The sequence below is a fragment of the Cupressus sempervirens genome, chromosome 4, assembly GCF_028749045.1.
Source record: "Cupressus sempervirens isolate cs-2001-9-10 chromosome 4, ASM2874904v1, whole genome shotgun sequence".
Lineage (NCBI taxonomy): Eukaryota > Viridiplantae > Streptophyta > Pinopsida > Cupressales > Cupressaceae > Cupressus > Cupressus sempervirens.
Window position 1 is genome coordinate 224,277,521 of NC_143121.1, and position 20,388 is coordinate 224,297,908.

At 35.9% G+C, this 20,388-nt stretch overlaps 1 pseudogene; it reads right to left on the reverse strand.

Moving 5' to 3' along the window:
- Positions 1-3,723: 3,723 nt before the first annotated feature.
- LOC149560810 (uncharacterized) lies at positions 3,724-4,356 on the reverse strand (annotated as a pseudogene).
- Between the last annotated feature and the right edge of the window lie 16,032 nt (positions 4,357-20,388).

The window sequence follows — 20,388 nt, forward strand, 5'->3', positions numbered from 1 at the left end:
CATAGTCAACTTAGAAGCCACATAATCAACTATAGTCACAAAGACCACATAGATGCCACTTGGATCTCCAACATGAGAACCATATGACCTTGCCATTTAAGCACATTCTTGATATCAAACTCTATAAACATGTAAAAATAAATTCTAGCTTACTTCTATATTTTGATGCTTTTATGTAGGGATTGCATGCCATTTAGATTTAAAAAGAAAATGTGATTGTAAGTATCAAGACAACCTTATGACTTCAATGGTATGTCCATTAATTGCACTAAAAGAAAATACTTTATAATGAGTGAAGACTTAAGAAAATACCACATATCAATATATCATATTAATGATTATTTTCTTATTTGTTTCATAATTTTTATATATTTTGAATCTTTGGAGTAATGTTCAAATAAAATCTCAACTAAAATTAAAATAATCTACCCTTAGTGAATAAAAAATAACCTTATAAAAAATACCTTGGTGAATAAAAAATAACTCTTAATGATTCATTTTTCTTATTTGTTTCATAATTTGTATAATTTTAGAACATTGGAGTAATGTTCAAATAATTTTTCAAGTGAAATTCAGATAATCTACTTTCAGTGAAATTTGACTTGTAAAATAGAAGTGAATATCAACCTTGACCTCTCTACAACACTAAATGTGTAGTGAAAGCTATACACACATACATATAAACATTTATATTTCACAATAAAAAAACTATTGAATGGTTATGAGTGGGAAGATGAGCGAGGTAGGGTTTTCAATTTTTGAGTTGTGTGAGGATGAGGATGATGATGACGAGGATAATACTGATGGTCTTGGGGAGTTGTTTTGATAGCTGGTGCTTTTTTCTACCCTTTCATTGTTTCTATTGGAGGTTATCCTCAATTGTGTGCTCTTTTTAACAGACCCCCATTCTCTTTAGTTGTGTTCTTCTTTTAGGGAATGGTTGGTTTGAATATGTATGGGGATTTCTTTCCATGGCTAGGTCTTACATTTGGAGAGGGTTTTACTCAATTTTGTATTTGATTTTAACAATGTTGAGGAAGAACAAGCTTGCTTCACCTATCCATGTTGTTCATTGTGGAACTTATGGGTTCTATTGTCCCAGTTCTTATTGCTCTTGCCATTTTTGGGTATGCCTTGGCTAGCGGCCAGAATTTTCTTGTGCTTATGTAGATGTTGGTAATGGGTTCTCTTCTTATGAAAGAATGATGGAAGCCTTGTGTTCTCCAGAGCTTTATTTTATTTTGGATCTCGTATGTGGAGTTTGGAGTTGTTGTAGAATATGACCTGATTGATGGGGAAATGGTGTTAACTCTTCAATTTTTTGGAGTAGTGGAACTAAGTTTGGTAAAAACAATGAGGACTTTTGGTTTTAGACCCATATAGCTTCATTTGGTTGATTTGAGATGACTATACAACTTACTAGATTAGGGACTTTTTAGAACCCTTTGGTTTTGAGAAGACTGTTGTTACCCAAGAGGTTGGCTTGGGTCTTTGTTAAGTATCAAAATTTGCACCAAATACTAAATTTTGAAAGTTTGGTAATTTTGACTTAACATGGGTATCACTTCACTTCGTGGGACATGCAAATGAAATGAGACCTCCAAATTCTAGGCTGGCTCCTATTGGATATTCAGTGATATTTCAAAGATCCTAACTTAAACTCAGGGAAAAGGGAAGAAATTCGTAAAAATGAACCTAAACCTATAGCCTAAACTAAGAGATGGTGATACATCAAAATGATGATGAAAAATCAAACACACCTGACAGAGAAGGATTAGATAGCTACTTGGAGTACATGCAAAAAACTTCTTTCTGTAAAGATCTACATAAATAACTTGTAATAAGGTTTGAAGAATGAATCGATTTCAACTTTAAGAACACAAATTACAACCTGCATATAGACTTACTTTCCTATAACCAGGTGCTAGAATGAGACAGAATTGCAAGGAATAATGACAATTCACAGATTATTCTATCAAATAATTCTGACATCACACATAAAACTGTAGGAAGAAAAGAGGTTCAAATTGACACCAAAATAACATGAACACAAATAATATCACCTGTATTGAATTTTCACAGTGAATTACAAAATTCTGCAACTAAGAGTTGAAGACTCAAAAAAGTCACAAAAACCTCTATGCATAATCAGAACTATTGAAAAATGAGTTGCAAAACTCATTAAGTACAATCTCAACCCCTTGGGTCGAATGTAGAAAGATAGCACAAAAACAAGGACTTAATAACTCATAAAATTAAGTCCTAACCCTAAGAAAGTCCCACTACCTCATAATTAACCTGCTGACTCATTCAAAATTGCCCCAAAATTGCTGTAATAGGTCATAAAGACACTTAAAATACCAAGGTGAAGTCAAATTCGACCCAAAAAGCCCTATATTCCCTCTAGATATTCCTAATTGATTTCTCACTTAAAAGATCATGACATAGAAACAATGACTCACCGTTCTTTTGCATTTAAAATATAAAGAAAAAATATTAAATGACTTATAACTATATCATTTAAATATTTTTCTCTTTACAATAATATTTAAAATTTATGCAAAAGAAAAAACAAAAATGAAACCCTTAAATAACCTAAGGCATGAACATAAAAACCTCACCCCTTTTACAAAACAAATACAACAACAATTTGAAAGGGAAAAACAATCCCACTTAATGCCTGAGGATTTCAAAAACTTATGCAAAAGGGAAAAGGTCGTGATATATTGTGAATGACCTAAAAAAGACCTTCATTTTCATATTAGCATTCAGTGAAGAGGGGAGAAATGAGGGTTTTTTTGGTTTTTCAAGGCTGCCATTGTTGGATCTGCTGGAGGGTATGCATTTTTTTTGGTTTCTTGTGAATTGCTCTCTGCTGGGTGCATGTACTATGAGGCTGGAAAGATATCTCTAGATTTCTTTTTGAGTATCAATTGTCCCTTCTAGGTATGTCTTTTCTAAACTGAAAATTTCAAGCTGCCATGATGATATTTGCTGAATGTATATATTGGATGGGATTTGTTGGATTTTTAATATTGATTCATTGCTATTACATACGAGTTTAATTTTTCTAAATTTATTTTGTATTTTTGTTATAAGAAACCCAAATGAGCTTCTCCAAGGTTCTGGTTTGACTTCTTTAGTTCCTGTGCTATTTTTTCTTTGTCAAGAGGATGCATGAAATCTTCAGGTCGATGGTCTTTTACTACCACTACTACTACTCTCACTTTCTAGTCTGCACATTTTTTGCATTTTGATTTGTGAAGAGAATAAGTTTTGTTTCATTCGTTACAAAACCCAAGTGGGTTTTTTTCCTATGTAATTTCATGGGGTATCGTTGGTTGCCATTGATGAACTTGTTGAAATTTTAGAACTTCAAAGAGCATGTTGTTTTTTAGTGAACAAAATATATATCTTTTTAGTTACTTCTTCTCCCTTCTTGTTGAGAGTCTCTTCCCTTCTTGGCTTTCTATACATGCCACCTTCTCATAGAAAGGACCATCTTAAACAATATTCATTGTCCTTATGTTGTTATGAATGCAATTACTATTCGGGTTTTTATATTTGATCCTCTTTTTTAGCAGCATGATCCTTGACTGTTACTTATGGTTGCAAGGTTTTACTATATTAATCATTGTATTATTTGCTTTAGCATATACTCTTTGCATATATTGAGGATTTTCATTTGCTGCCATTATAACTATATCCTCCATCACATTTACTTCAAATGTACATGGACAATGCATTATTGTCTGCAGTATACAAATATATGGAAGAATATGAACCCAATTCTTCTTCTTGTCAATCTTCTTCCACACATTTTCCATACTCATCCTTAATAAACTCTTCAGGGCATTTGCCATCAAATGCAAATTCTACTTTGTCCATATCAAATAATTCTTTCATGATTTTCATACTTGCCAAGTATTTTGAATAAAAAAAATTACTTTTTGATAATTCTTTGGTTCCAAAAATGGTTTTACCACTGTTCAAAATGACTCAAAGATCTTTGGTGGATTGTATAGAATGGCTACACTTAGCCTTTTTGGATAATGGTTCTGTATAATATTAGTTGTTTTAAGAGTTATCTTCACAGATATACTAGCCATTGTCTAGCCTTTGAAATCAGTCAACCAAACCATCTATTCTTGTTCCTTTGATAGATTTACCTTTGGCATTTTCCATATAGTATACAAGATATTTTATTTGTCCCTTCCATGATGTAGTGTTCTAGAACCATGGCCCCATAACAAGAATAGTTCTCCCATATTTGCCAAGATAGTTTACCCTATAGATTTTACCTATTTTAGCTTCATGTGCTAGATCCCCTTGATGAATCTTGTTTTCTAAGTTCATTTTGCTTCAAAATTTTCTCTAACTCATGGATGAGTTGAGCAGCCCATGAATATTATTAAAGCCTTGAATAGGATAAGCCCTGAATGGCATTTCATATTTGGATAACAAGGCTTTTGTTGCAAACATTACTCATCTTTCAGTAGTATGCTACCTTCCAAAGAATCCACCAAGATCAAGAGGCTTTTCAGTAGAAATTATACCAAATCAGCAGAGTACCTTGTGCACTAGTTTCTTTTTGTTGAGCATCTTTTGTACAATATTGTATGAGAAGAAAGTCAAAAGACCATGCAAGTGAGTTGATATGGTACCAATGCAACCAATAGAATTAAGCTTTCTATCATGCTTACAACAATAAACATTCTTTTTTACACTTCTGTTCTGTTATTTTCAGCAGGAATCATTCTGAAGTGCATGGTTATGATGGTGACAAATTTCATTTTGCTCATATGTTTGATTTTCATTATTACTGCTGCATGTTAAAATAACAACTTCCTAACTGTTGATACTCTAAATTTTTGATGATGTTTGAAATTGTATTTCATGAGGGTCAAGCATGGGCTCATGACACTTATGAACTATCCTTCTTGCATCTACTGCTTGTGTAATCAAAATGCTTATTATTGACTATAATGAAAGGTTTCATATCAGAATTAATATGTTCATTTAACATTATAGTTTTCTGCTTTTTTGCATTAAAGCACTTAGAACTCATTTTAGTATTTTTATATGTATTCAGAATAGGAAAGATATTGCATATGTGGGTACATAGTCACAGTCAATCAATCATTGTTTAGATCTCTTAAGATCTTACCCCATTTTTCTCATGCAAGACAACGAAGGCCTGAAGCTTGTCAGATTGAGAGCTAAACCAGGAGTGGTAACAAAGAACATTTAACCAGTCAAAGGTTGAAAGGCAATGATTGGTTATCTCTGACTCTACCTCCTTGTTCTATGTTTTTCTTATTCTCAATATGCATAAAAGTAGTAGTCAAACTCACCGCTTGTGTGAGATTTTCATTTATTTCCAAAATTTTTCCATTCATTTCATACTTTGTAAAAAAAAAAATTGTACATATCAATGATGATTTATACAATGAACATTGTATCTCTTTTGCTCATGATTTCATCTATGATTGCAAGAATGATGAAATGTGAATGGAAAATGAATGTTTTCTTTTGCAATTCTTTCTGTGATGTTACTTGAAGTAAATTTTTCAGCATGTGTAAAATTTTAGTAATAGTCTTATTGTTTGCTTCTCCTTTCATGACTTCTATGGAGGTGGAGGATGGAAGGAGGTGTGACAACTTCAGTCTTGTTATTTTGATCTTTCTCCTGCTATTTGTTGCCCGAGTTTGTTTCTTTGGTTTCATGGTAATGAAAGTTTCTTTATATCTCTGTTTCTTTTCTTCTTGTGTTCAAGTGGTTGGTGGTAGTTTTAAAGAGCTCACTCTTTTGTTTTGTTTTTGCTTTTGTTTAAATCTAGCAAATTTTGTGGGGGCTTGTCCCAAGATGATCTTTGGTAGTGTTGATCATGGCTAGTGGTTTAGTCTCATCCAAACCTTTGTTTTTGATATAAGTAGATCCATGGTCATTGTTTTATCTTGTCCTTTGTCACTTGTTGTCATTAATGGTGTTTAGTGTCATCCCCTTGGACTTGTCATTGGATTGTTCTGTTGGTCTGACTTTTTGTGTAACATAAGTCTTTTGTTCAATTGGAGAAAGTCAAATTTTTCATTTCTAAGTGAAACATAGGATTTCTGGATAATCCATCCATTGAAAAAACTCATGAAAACCCTATGTTCTCTCTATTAAATAAATTTTCAGGCACAAAATTTTTGAATTTTCAAATGAGACAAATATTTGGTCACTTTTTATCTTCTGTTCCCCCGAGACACCTTTTTCCTCATTTTTCCCAGCCGTCAGATCCAAGTAGATCTACCACTGTCATTACCTTGCTATGCAAAATTGCATGCTTTTTAAGTATGGCGAGGTAGTGAATGCTGAGTATTTTATGAGGTGGGACAGCAAAGTGAAGATACGGTGGTCAGAGCTTTGTTTTCTGAATGATTTATTGTGTAGGTACATGTTACAAATATCGTCCAAATAGGAAAGGGGACCTAGTAGAATATCTGAAATAAGAGCCGAAATGATGATTTTTTCGATGCTTCGCCACCTCGCTATCGAAAAAATTAGACACTTCACTGTTAGCGAAGTAGCGAGGCTCCGTGAAATCAAGAGGCAGTGACATTGCATTTTACCAGTACCATGACTACACCAGGTGGCGTGACAAGTAATAAATCTCGCTATCAGAAGCAGTTTAAATAACATAAATAATTATCTGTTGCCCCTTGCATTTTATGGTCTGGAATTCATTAAAGTGTCGGAGCTCGCTACCTCACCATAAAAAAAAATTAGATTCTTCACCGTTAGCAAAGTAGCAAGGCTTCGTGAAATTTGAAGGTCGGCAGGACCTTTGGTAATGTGGAATGATAATTAGGACTACAGTAAATTTTTGACAGGCACCAACTATGCAGAGATCCATTTTTCATTAATGCCCTTCTGATCGAATGTACAAAGAGATCCTAAACGTTAGATTGGAATGGAATCAACAGTCCTCGCTACCTCACTTTGAAAAATTGCATGCTTTTTAAGCCATGCGACATAGCGAATATGAATTAGAAGACCCCATGCAGTTTTCTCACCCTTGATTGAGTATATGATCAACGAATGTCATCTTTTCGCTATGAAGAGTTGCGAGGGAGATAATTATAGTGACATAGCGAATAGGGCCCACTGCCTTCTTTCTGAGCAAACCCAGTAACATATCATTTGACCGATTCAGGATCAGATCGACGATTGTCGCTGCTTCACTATGGCAAGATGCTCGTTCTTTATGTATAACGAAGTAGCGACATGCTGACACGTGTCCTTAGTTGTTAATGGGTCTAGATACAAGCACCATCAAGGAAAGAATTATATACGTGGTAAGTTCTCATTGGGTAAATTGACTGACATGTCAAATACAACTCCCAGTTGTTCTCTCCATATCACATGATCGTAGGATCTTTGAAAATTGATGGCACAGTTTTAAACACAGAATGTAGTGCCACTCCCTATATTAATTAGACATGAAAGCATCATCTGTGAGAAAAAATAGAGTATAATACAGAGAGATTTCATCAGTTTCATCTTACACGAGCAAAGATTTGGAGCCATTCTTGTGCAAAAGCAATTACTGAAGGAAAGTGTGCCAAAGCCTAGTAGAAATTGTGAAATTGTCTGTTCGTAGAAAGTTTGTGGAAATAAAGAGGAAAAAAAAGACAAAATTAAAGTAAGCAGTACTACCATAATCCTCGTAGGCTTTTCAGTTCTGTAAAAAATAAGTCTAAGATGCCTCCGAAGAAGGGATTTTCAGGTGCAGTAAATTATTTGGATAGGAATGTGCATGATGATTTGCTTGAGTTGCTTCCTGAGTCTACTGTAGAGATAGTACAAGTTAAAAGGTTAACCTCATTGAACCTTAGGCTAAGGATAGCTGATGGATTGTATGATAAAGGAAATTGAGTTAAGGATGCTCAGACTTCTCAAACTGGTTTGAGTTTGTTCAAAAAATGGTTCGCAGAAAGGAAATTATATGCCCCTCATGCTAATTTTGATCTTGGAAAGCTTGTTGTTTCCAGTGTGTTTATGGATTATGGCCTGCTTGAAACTGTAGCGAAAAGTTATGATCAAGCCACTAAAGTAGTGAGAAGAATGGATGGTGAGGTTTTAATTACCATCAGTCCAGAAGAAATTAGGAAGGTTTTTAGTCTGGGACCTCTCACCATGTATCATGTGCCCATTAATTTGATAGAGTTAGAAAAAGAATATATGTCCAAAAGGGATGTAGTTAGACAAGGTGCATTGAAAGCCCACATAGACAGAATTGGAAACCTACCAGCAATAACATCATCTTTTAAAGAACCTTACAAGAAATCATGCTTTAATGCCAGGGCAGTAGAAATATACAGGACCCTGTGCAGAGTCTTCGGAGAGGGTGAAGAAGACTTTATTCCTGTGAGCTTCATGTATATGATCACCCAAATCTCTTCTTTCAGTGTAGAAATCTTTTTTGATTTTGCATCTTACCTGGCTAATGAGATTCACAATGGATTAGTGGAGATTACAAAGGGCAAGGTGGAAAAGGTTTGGGGTCATTACTCCCTATTGATGCATATGTTTCTTTTTAAAGGGCTTACATATTTCGGTAAAGAAATGGTTTTAAATAGGGAACAAGAAGGGGAGGCACTACCAGTACAATTATGGAGTACAAACATGACTTGGGAAGCAGAAAATGCTAGTTTTGTTAGATTTGATAGGCACTTTGCTTCTAAACTAAGATGCCTCATATTGAGTGACAATCCCAAAATTCTTAAGGCACTAATGCATCTTGTTAGGCCTATGGACAGACCCCATAGTTTAAAAGTTTCACATAATTGGGGAGATATCATCCCATATCCAGTCTCAACTGTCATTAGGGTCTATGGGTTCAAAGGGACACCCCATGTACTACCCTATCAGGTACCTTTAAAGGTAGGGGTAGCTGAATTTTTATGGAAGTTGGGAGGAGTGGAGGAGACCTTTTTGCACAAAAGGGGAACAGGATCAATTTTTCCTACTTGCACTGTAGCTCACCAGTTTTTAATAACTAAAGAAGGGTGGATCTTCCTCTACAAATTTTTGGATCGGTATAAGATGGCAATATCTCATGCTCATTTTTGTGACACAAAAGATTTCTTTAATTCTGCTCTTAGACATAGGATCAAGCTTCATCCAAGTCAGCATGAATTCTACTTCCTTGAAGATATAACAAGGAATGAATATTCTCTCCAAGAGCAAGAAACAAAGAAAGAAAAATGGAGAGTCTATTCAAAAGTTTTGGATTTTATTAATTGTTTTGACAAAGATTACAGTCCTCTTAGTAATGCTGCAACTAATGTAGATAGGATAAATAAGCTCATGAGTACATTCTCAGAAATAATGGAGGTAATGAATGAAAAGAAACAACATTTTATTGATTCTTTTCTAGATAAAGCCAGAGAAGTTATGAGGAAATTGGGTTTCACCCCTAACATAGGAGTAGGTCCACTGGTTGTGTGAAAGAGGATAGGATATACTATTATTTGGGATCAGATGCCCATTGTAAACAAAGAAAAATGGGTAATTGAATCTACTAATACTGTCCTTGAAGAAAGACGCCCTGAACCTTCTCCCAAAAGAAGAAAAATAATAAGGGAAGAGGAATCCCATGATGAAGGTTACTCACCTTCCCAAACTCCAATGAGAATTGAGGAAGAGCAGCTCACCAATGAGCAAATTGAACAAATGGGGTCACAAGGAGGAGTTTTTGTTACTCAAGCAGAAATTGATGAAGGGAACCCCCAGGAGCCTCCTGTGCCAAGTTTTGAATTAACTGTAGCATATTTAAGAGGAAGGGAATTAGACCCTATTTTGAAACAAGCCAGTCAGCAATTTTTGTCTGATAACAGTTTTGTAAAATCTAGGGCTTTCCATCAGTTTGCATGGAGGGCAAACATGCACATTTTTGAACAAAGGTGTAGGAATATGAAAGCAGAGCATCCAAAAATGGATGAAGCCTCCATTTAGAATCAAATAAAGGAACAAATGATATAAGAATTCTAGAATATAACCCTTAACGAGGGTAGACAGATGGTGAAAAATGCAAATATTTTATTATTTCCCAATTGGGATATTGCTGATGCCTTAATTTTTAATTCTGTGTCAAATAATTTAGGATTATAGGATCTAGATAAAAAGGAATTCTTGGGAACAACATTAAGTAGTGATCAAGCTGCCCTTATTATGTGGTCACTAAGAAGAGGATCCAGGACTACTCCATTACAACCTGATGATTCAGGACTAACAGGGAATATCATTGTGAGGAGGGTCGCTGATACTTGAAATGTACAGGTAGCCTACATGAATGTGGACTATTCTAAATTTTCCTTGGCCACTGCAGAAAGAGAAGAAAAGGAAATGACTAATTTGTAGAGTAAGTATGAAATAGTGGTGGATGCCTACAATCAAGAAGTAAAAAAGAGAATTGAGCTGGAAAACAGGGTATCTCAATTGGAGAAGATACTTGGGAAAAGAAAGGTGGGAGAATCCAGTACACTTAGAATTATATACCCTTCACAGTCATTTTTTGGATCAACCCCTATCATTGAGATACCTTACACCCCTGAAAGGCCACAATTCCATACTACAGAGGAATTTGAAGTAGAAAAAATAAAATTGCATGAGTTGCAAATAAAATTGAGAAATCAATATGAAGAAAAGTTAAAGCAGGGTGTAATATATTTAAGGGATAAAATACAATGGTCAACTTTTTATGATCAGTTGACAAGAATTATAACCCTTATGGATGAGTTGAATAAAGAAAAGGATAGACTGACTTCTCTTGTGTAGAAATGGAGGGAGAGAAATAATGATATTACAATCATGTGAATAACAACAACTTCAATAGACAGCCTAGGAAGCAGAATTACCCTTATACCACTCAATGGAAAGATGGTAATCTAGTTCCCAACCAGACCCAAAATGTGAAGGAAAAGGGTACTCCAGATCCCCTGGAAAGGAATATTGTAAATATGAATGATGATGTACCATGGTGCATTATATGCTAATCACCTCATTCTGCTGATTATTGTGCTATTGCTCAGTCATTTGCCCAAGCCCAAGGAGTGCAATCTGAAGAAGAAACTGAAGAGAAAAGCCATGATGATATAAGCTACAATATGGTGAGCATGTGTGATGATTTGATAGATTCTGATTCAGAAGAGCCTAAAAATGATGTTACTAGCCAAATAATTTCTTACCAGCTACATCATCAGCAAGTACTCTCAGATGATGAAGGGTATGATGCAGATAAGGTATGCAGTACATTTTTTGATGTAGGTCTCACAAGTCTAAGAATGCCCTCCAAGGAGGAAATTGACAGAATTACAGCCGAAATGATTTCACAAGTCCATAGTAATTATAATTTGAGAAATAGAGCAACAAATAATGATGTAGGAAAGCCATCTAGTGTCTTCATCAAGGACATCACTCATAAGATGAATGATCAAGACAAGAAAGTCCATGTAGATGTGCCTAAAATCAAGGAGAACAAGGGTAAGAAATGGGAAACAAAGAAGAAGGTTCAATTTCAGATAAGTGAAGCAACAAAAGCAGTTGTGCAACCAAAGAAGTTAGAACCGGATGTTGTCAAGCAAAATGTGGTGCCTACTGCTTAAAAGACTCCGACTCCAGGTACTATTGTAAAACCTACTGTGGTTGAACTGGTTGATATGATATCCATGTTATCTCAAATTACTATAAAAGTGCCCCTGTCTAAACTTTTTAGAATTGAAGAACATAAGAATAAGGATTTATCATGGTTGGGTGGAATAGCAAATAATATTATTGTTGACCAAACTATGCCCCAACAGACCCCATTAGTAATAGAGGACAGTGGTATCATATCCTAGATTCCTCAAATATTTCTAGATGATTCCTCAGTGGCATTCATAGAAGATATTGATCCATTTTTCCTCATTCTAATCATAAAAGGGAAGACCCTAAAAAATTGCATGATAGACTCAGGAGCTTCCAACACTATAATGCCTTTCAAGGTAATGGAAGCCTTAGGATTGAAGGTAGATACCAAGCAAGGCAGATGCAAAGGGATGGATGCTAGAGAAGTCCCAGTCATAGGTACTATAAATGCCCTACCATTCAAATTGGCTGCATATCCTCAAGTAGAATTAACCATGTCTGTCCTTGTGGTAGATATACCTCCACACTACGGAATGTTACTCTCCAGAAAATGGAGTGCTGCCATGGGGGGAAGCCTACAATGTGATCTTACTTATGCCACTTTTCATATAGGGGACAAAGTTGTTAGGGTAAATAGGGAACCAAGGGTTAACCACATCTTAGGTGAAGAAATTGACAAAGATACCACTTGTTTCCTAGATACTGGGATTAATACTTTCAGGGCTGAATTAATTATTCAGGAAGTTGAAAATTTACCTGTTATCATCGAAAATGAGGTTGAATGCTGCATGAATTCACCAAAATTATGGACAATGTTCTTTGATGGGGCTAGTTCTAAAGAGGGTGCAGGGGCAGGTGTAGTCTTTGTGTCTCCTGAAAATAACACTTTTAGGTATTCATTCACCTTGAAGTTTGCCTGCACTAATAATATTGCAGAATATGAAGCATTGCTGCTAGGACTCAAAGTTGCCATACATCATAAAATTAAGAAATTATGTGTCATAGGGGATTCTGAACTAATTATCTCTCAGATCAAAGGAACCTACTCATCCAAAAATAGGAGATTGAAATAATATAGAAATGCAATCTGGGATCAGATAGAACTCTTTGATGCATTCGGGATCTCATGGAGAGATAGGACCCAAAATAAGATGGTTGATCTGTTGGCAAATGTAGCCATCAAGCCAAAAGAAATATCATTTGCAGGAATGTCCCAGATTGAGGTGCAAAACAGGCCTTCCATACCTGACAACATTAAAAATTGATAGGTTTTTGAAGATGACAAAGATATTACAACTTTTTTGTTAAATGAAGACAAGTATCACGGTTAGGAGATGGATTGTAGTGGATTGATTGAAACCATAAATGGGAAGGAAACCATTTTTGGTCAAGAAATAATGCAATTGAAAACAAATAAGATGCCAAAGGGGTTAGTAGTCTTGGAAAATATTTTTGATAATCAAGACAAAGTAAAATCTAGAGTAAATGACCCCAAACCCCAGGAGTTAGAAGAAATAAACTTGGGTACTGATGAAGTTCCTAAAAGGGTTTATATTGGCCAACTTCTGCCTATTGAAATCAGGAAAACATTGATTGACTAACTTAGAAAATACAAACATGTTTTTGCTTGGTCATATGATGACCTTAAGGCTTACAGGGAGGATCTTTTCCAGCATGTCATACCATTGAAGGAAAATGTATGACCTTTTAGGCAAAAATAGAGACCAATCAATCCTACCCTTGCCCCAAAAATGCAAGAAGAACTGACAAAATTGAGAGATGGTGGAATAATCAAACCAATCAGGCATTCCACCTAAGTTTCAAACTTGGTTCCTGTTAGGAAGAAGAATGGAGATATTAGGCTTTGTGTTGATTTTAGAAATTTAAACATTGCATCTCTAAAAGACAATTATGGCTTACCTAATATGGAAGCCATGTTACAACAAGTGACTGGCTCTGAATTGATGTCAATGATGGATGGTTTTTCTGGATATAATCAAGTTCTAGTAAAAGAAAGTGAATAGTTCAAGACAACCTTCACAACCCCTTGGGGAACATATGTGTATGTGAGGATGCCTTTTGGCTTGATTAATGCAGGAGCCACCTTCCAAAGAGCCATGGATGTAGAATTTCATGAGTATATTGACAAATTTATGGTTGTGTATCAGGATGATCTCACGGCATATTCTAATAAGGCTGAAGATCACTGCAAACATTTGAAAAAAATCTTTTTAAAAGCCTTGAAATATGGAGTATCTTTAAACCCAAAGAAATGCACATTTGGGGTCACAGAAGGAAAATTATTAGGACACATAGTGTCTAAGGATGGGGTAAAAATAGATCCTGAAAGGGTAGTAGCTATTGACAAAGTCCCCAAACCAAAAAATGTGAAAGGAATTCAGTCCTTTTTTGGCCAGGTCAATTTTTTGAGGAGATTTGTTACCAATTTTGCTGAAATCAGTAGACCCATCTCAAAGATGCTCAAGAAAGGAGCCGTTATAGATTGGAATGGTGAACCCTCACAAGCATTCCAAGATATAAAAACTACAATAAAGAATGCCCCAATACTGAGGACCCCAGATTATGTAAAGCCCATGCATATTTTCTCTTTTGCATCATTCCATACTGTAGCAGCAGTCTTATTGCAGAAGAATCAAGAAGGGTATGAACAGTCGATTGCCTTTTTCAGCAAATCACTACAGCCTACTGAACTGAAGTATGAGATAAATGAAAAGCAAGCATATGCTTTGATAAAGGCTATAAAAGCTTTCAGAAGTTACTTGGTAGGTGCTACTATTATCGCTTTTGTACCTAGTGCTGCAGTCAAGGATATATTCTCTCAGCAGGAAGTTTTAGGCAGGAGGTGTAGGTGGATCAATAGAATCTAGGAATTTAACATTGATATACAAATAAAAAAATTAGTAAGAGGTCAAGGTTTGGCCAAACTCATGGCTGAAACTAATCTAGAGGCTAATCAGATAAATCTAGTAAATGACGATCTCAGAACCCACTTATGTGACATGGACCAATGTGTTTGGTACACCAATGTCATACATTATTTGCAACATATGGAAGTTCCTCCCCATCTGCCTGATAATGAAAAGAGGAATACTAAATTGCAAGCCATCAGGTATGTAATTGTCCAAAATAACCTATGGTGGAGAAATTTGGAGGTAATTCTGTTGAAGTGTGTTGATAAAGAAAAGGCAAAAGAGATTTTGAAAGAAATGCATGATGGAGTATGTGGAGGACACTACATGGCCAAAACTACTGCACATAAGATAATGAGGGCTGGATTCTGGTGACCTTCTCTATTCAAGGATGCTCAAGTTATGGTTAGAAAATGTGATCCTTGTTAGAGGTTTGATGGAAAGCTGAAATTCTCAGGAAATACTCCATTGAAGCCAATTGAGACTCAAACACCTTTTCAACAATGGGGTCTGGACTTCATAGGAGAGATTTTCCCCAAGTCTAGCACTGGCTATTCTTGGATTCTGGTTGCTACTGACTACTTTACAAAATGGGTAGAGGCTATCTCCACAAGAAATGCGACAAGTAAAGTGGTAAATATTTTCGTATTGAATAATATTATTTCTATATTTGGATGTCCACAGAGAATTGTCACAGATAATGCTATGTGTTTCAGATCTGAGGAGTTCATCAAATTTTGTGATAAATATGGAATGACAAGATCATCATCTACTCCATATCATCCACAAGGGAATGGACAAGCTGAGTCCACAAATAAGGTCCTGTTGAAGGTCATTAAGAGAACCTTGGATGATAATAAAAAGGCATGGGATTCCAAGTTACAGTTAGCAATATGGGCTGACAGAGTAACTGTACAGAAAGTAATTGGTGTAGCTCCATTTGATTTAGTGTACAGAATTCAAGCCAGAATGCCTCAGAACAACTTGATGGGACTATACAATTACATCTAGTTATATGATGAAGATACTATAGATGAAATGCAAGAAAGAATGGATGAATTGGTAGGATTGACCGAAACCAGAAGAGAAGCATCTTTGAGGAACCAAAAGTTGCAATTGCAAGTCAAGACACTCTATGATAAAAGAACTCTAAGCAAAAAATTTGAAAATGGAGATCTAGTCTTGATGTAGAATGCCAGAATTGAAGATAAAGGAAAACATGACAAATTTGATCCTATTTGGTTAGGCCCATATCTCATTGAGAATACTTGGGGTGAAGATTCTTATATAATCAAAGATATATCTGACAATATTCTTGAATTGTCAGTTCATGGACAGTTCTTGAAGAGGTATTTTTCTTGAGAAATACTTATTTTCTTCCATGAACAGTAGTTTTAGGGTTTCCTGTCATTTTGCTTTTTCTGTAAACCCTTATAAATATCCTTGTGCAGTCTGGTTCCTTGTTTTTGTGTGTTGCTTTGTGCTCTCTGAAGAAGTTGTCATCTTGCCAAATGTGTGGTCTGCTCTCTCATAGATTCTAAATTCTTGCATAGACTCAAGTAGTCTATCATCCCCAGACAGAGCCACTGTTGGTCTGACTTTTTGTGTAACAGAAGTCTTTTGTTCAATTGTAGAAAGTTAGATTTTTTATTTCTAAGTGAAACATAGGGTTTCTGGATAATCCATCCATTGAAAAAACTAATGAAAACCCTATGTTCTCTCTATTAAATAAATTATCGAGCGCAAAATTTTGTAATTTTCAAATGAGACGAATATTCTGTCACTTTTTATCTTCTGTTCCTCCGAGACACCTTTTTTCTCATTTTTCCTAGCTGTCAGATCCAAGTAGATCTACCACTGTCGTTACCTCGCTATGCAAAATTGCATGCTTTTTAAGTATGGCGAGGTAGCGAATGCTGACTATTTTACGAGGTGAGACCGCAAAGTGAAGATACGGCGGTCGGAGCTTTATTTTTTGAATGATTTATTGTGCAGGTACACGTTGCAACTACCGTCCAAACAAGAAAGGGGACCCAGTAGAATATCTGAAATAAGAGCCAGAATGATGATTTTTTCGATGCTTCGCCACCTCACTATCGGAAAAATCAGACACTTCGCTGTTAGTGAAGTAGTGAGGCCCCATGAAATCAAGAGGCGGTGACATTGCATTTTTCCAGTACCATGACTACACCAGGTGGCATGACAAGTAATAAATCCCGCTGTCAGAAGCAGTTTAAATAATAGAGATAATTATCTACTACCCCTTCCATTTTATGGTCTAGAATTCATTAAAGTGCTGGAGCTCACTACCTCGCTATCGAAAAAATTAGATACTTCGCCGTTAGCAAAGTAGCGAGGCCCCGTGAAATTTGAAGGTCAGCAGGACCTTTGGTAACGTGGAATGATAATTAGGACTACAGTAAATTTTTGATAGGCACCAACTATGCAGAGATCCATTTTTTATTAATGCCCTTTTGACTGAACGTACAAAGAGATCCTGAACGTCAGATTGGAATGGAATCAATAGTCCTCGCTACCTCACTTTGAAAAATTGCATTCTTTTAAGCCATGCAACATAGCGAATATGAATCAGAAGACCTCGTGCAGTTTCCTCACCCTTGATTGAGTATATGATCAATGACTGTCGTCTTCTCACTATGTGGCGACATAGCGAATAGGGCCCATCACCTTCTTTTTGAGCAAACCCAGTAACATATCATTTGACTGATTCCAGATCAGATCGACGATTGTCACTGTTTCGCTATGGCAAGATGCTCGTTCTTTATGCATAACAAAGTAGCAACATGCTGACACGTGTCCTCAATTGTCAATGGGTCCAGATACAAGCACCATCAAGGAAAGAATTATATACGTGGTAAGTTCTCATTGGGTAAATTGATTGACATGTCAAATACAACTCCCAGTTGTTCTCTCCATATCACATGATCATAGGATCTTTGAAAATTGACGGTGCACTTTTAAACAAAGAATGTAGTGCCACTCCCTGTATTAATTAGACATGAAAGCATCATCCATGAGAAAAAAATAGAGTATAATACAGAGAGATTTCATCAATTTCATCTTACACGAGCAAAGATTTGGAGCCATTCTTGTGCAGAAGTAATTACTGAAGGAAAGTGTGCCAAAGCCTGGTAGAAATTGTGAAGTTGTCTATTCGCAAAAAGTTTGCGGAAATATAGAGGAAAAAAAAGACAAAATTCAAGTAAGTAGTACTACCATAATCCTCATAGGCTTTTCAGTTCTATAAAAAATAAGTCCAAGATGCCTTCGAAGAAGGGATTTTCAGGTGTAGTAAATTATTTGGATAGGAATGTGCATGATGATTTGCTTGAGTTGCTTCCTGAGTCTACTGTAGAGACAGTACAAGTTAAAAGGTTAACCTCATTGAACCCTAGGCTAAGGATAGCTGATGGATTGTATGATAAGGGCAATTGGGTTTATGATGCTCAGACTTCTCAAACTGGTTTAAGTTTGTTCAAAAAATGGTTCGCAGAAAGGAAATTATAAGCCCCTCATGCCAATATATGGAATTTTGATCTTGGAAAGCTTGTTGTTCCCAGTGTGTTTATGGATTATGACCTGCTTGAAATTGTAGCGAAAAGTTATGATCAAGCCACTAAGGTAGCGAGAAGAATGGATGGTGAGGTTTTAATTACCATCAGTCCAAAAGAAATTAGGAAGGTTTTCAGTCTAGGACCTCTCACCATGTATCATGTGCCCATTAATTTGATAGAGTTAGAAAAAGAATATATGTCCAAAAGGGATGTAGTTAGACAAGGTACATTGAAAGCCCACATAGGCAAAATTTGAAACCTACCAGCAATAACATCATCTTCTAAAGAACCTTTCAAGAAATCATGCTTTAATGCCAGGGCAGTAGAAATATATAGGACCCTGTTCAGAGTCTTTGGAGAGGGTGAAGAAGACTTTATTCCTATGAGCTTCATGTATATGATCACCCAAATATCTTCTTTCAGTGTAGAAATATTTTTTGATTTTGCATCTTACCTGGCTAATGAGATTCATAATGGATTGGTGGGGATTGCAAAGGGCAAGGTGGAAAAGGTTTGGGGTCAGTACTCCCTATTGATGCATATGTTTCTTTTTAAAGGGGTTACATATTTCGGTAAAGAAATGGTTTTAAATAGGGAACAAGAAGGGGAGGCACTACCAGTTCAATTATGGAGTGCAGACATGACTTGGGAAGCAGAAAATGCTAGTTTTGTTAGATTTGATAGGCACTTTGCTTCTAAACTAAGATGCCTCATATTGAGTGACAATCCCAAAATTCCTAAGGCACTAATGCATCTTGTTAGGCCTATGGACAGACCCCATAGTTTAAAAGTTTCACATAATTGGGGAGATATCATCCCATATCCAGTCTCAACTGTCATTAGGGTCTATGGGTTCAAAGGGAAACCCCATGTACTACCCTATTAGGTACCTTTAAAGGTAGGGGTAGCTGAATTTTTATGGTAGTTGGGAGGAGTGGAGGAGACCTTTTTGCACAAAAAGGGAACAGGATCAATTTTTCCTACTTGCACTGTAGCTCACCAGTTTGTAATAACTAAAGAAGGGTGGATCTTCCTCTACAAATTTTTGGATTGATATAAGATGGCAGTATCTCATGCTCATTTTTGTGACATAGAAGATTTCTTTAATTCTGCTCTTAGACATAGGATCAAGCTTCATCCAAGTCAACATGAATTCTACTTCCCTGAGGATATAATAAGGAATGAATATTCTCTCCAGGAGCAAGAAACAAATAAAGAAAAATGGAGAGTCTATTCAAAAGTTTTAGAGTTTATTAATTGTTTTAACAAAGATTACAGTCCTCTTAGTAATGCTACAACTAATGCAGATAGGATAAATAAGCTCATGAGTACATTCTCAAAAATAATGGAGGTAATGAATGAAAAGAAACAACATTTTATTGATTCTTTTTCAGATAAAGCTAGAGAAGTTATGAGGAAATTGGGTTTCACCCCTAACATAGGAGTAGGTCCACTGGTTGTGTGAAAGAGGACAGGATATACTATTATTCGGGATTAGATGCCCATTGTAAAAAAAGAAAAATAGGTAATTGAATCTACTAATACTGTCCTTGAAGAAAAACCCCCTGAATCTTCTCCCAAAAGAAGAAAAATAATAAGGGAAGAGGAATCCCATGATGAAGGTTACTCACCTTCCCAAACTCCAATGAGAATTGAGGAAGAGCAGCTCACCAATGAGCAAATTGAACGAATGGGGTCGCAAGGAGGAGTTTTTGTTACTCAAGAAGAAATTGATGAAGGGAACCCCCAGGAGCCTCCTATGCCAAGTTTTGAATTAACTGTAGCAGATTTCAGAGGAAGGGAATTAGACCCTATTTTGGAACAAGCCAGTCAACAATTTTTGTTTGATAACAGTTTTGTAAAATCTAGGGCTTTCCATCAGTTTGCATGGAGGGCAAACATGCACATTTTTGAACAAAGGTGTAGGAATATGAAAGTAGAGCATCCAAAAATGGATGAATCCTCCATTTAGAATCAAATAAAGGAACAAATGATACAAGAATTCTAGAATATAACCCCTGACGAGTGTAGACAAATGGTGAAAAATGCAAATATTTTATTATTGCCCAATTGGGATATTCCTGATGCCTTAATTTTTAATTCTGTGTCAAATAATTTAGGATTACAGGATCCAGATAAAACATAATTCTTGGGAACAACATTCAGTAGTGATCAAGCTGCCCTTGTTATGTGGTCACTAAGAAGAGGA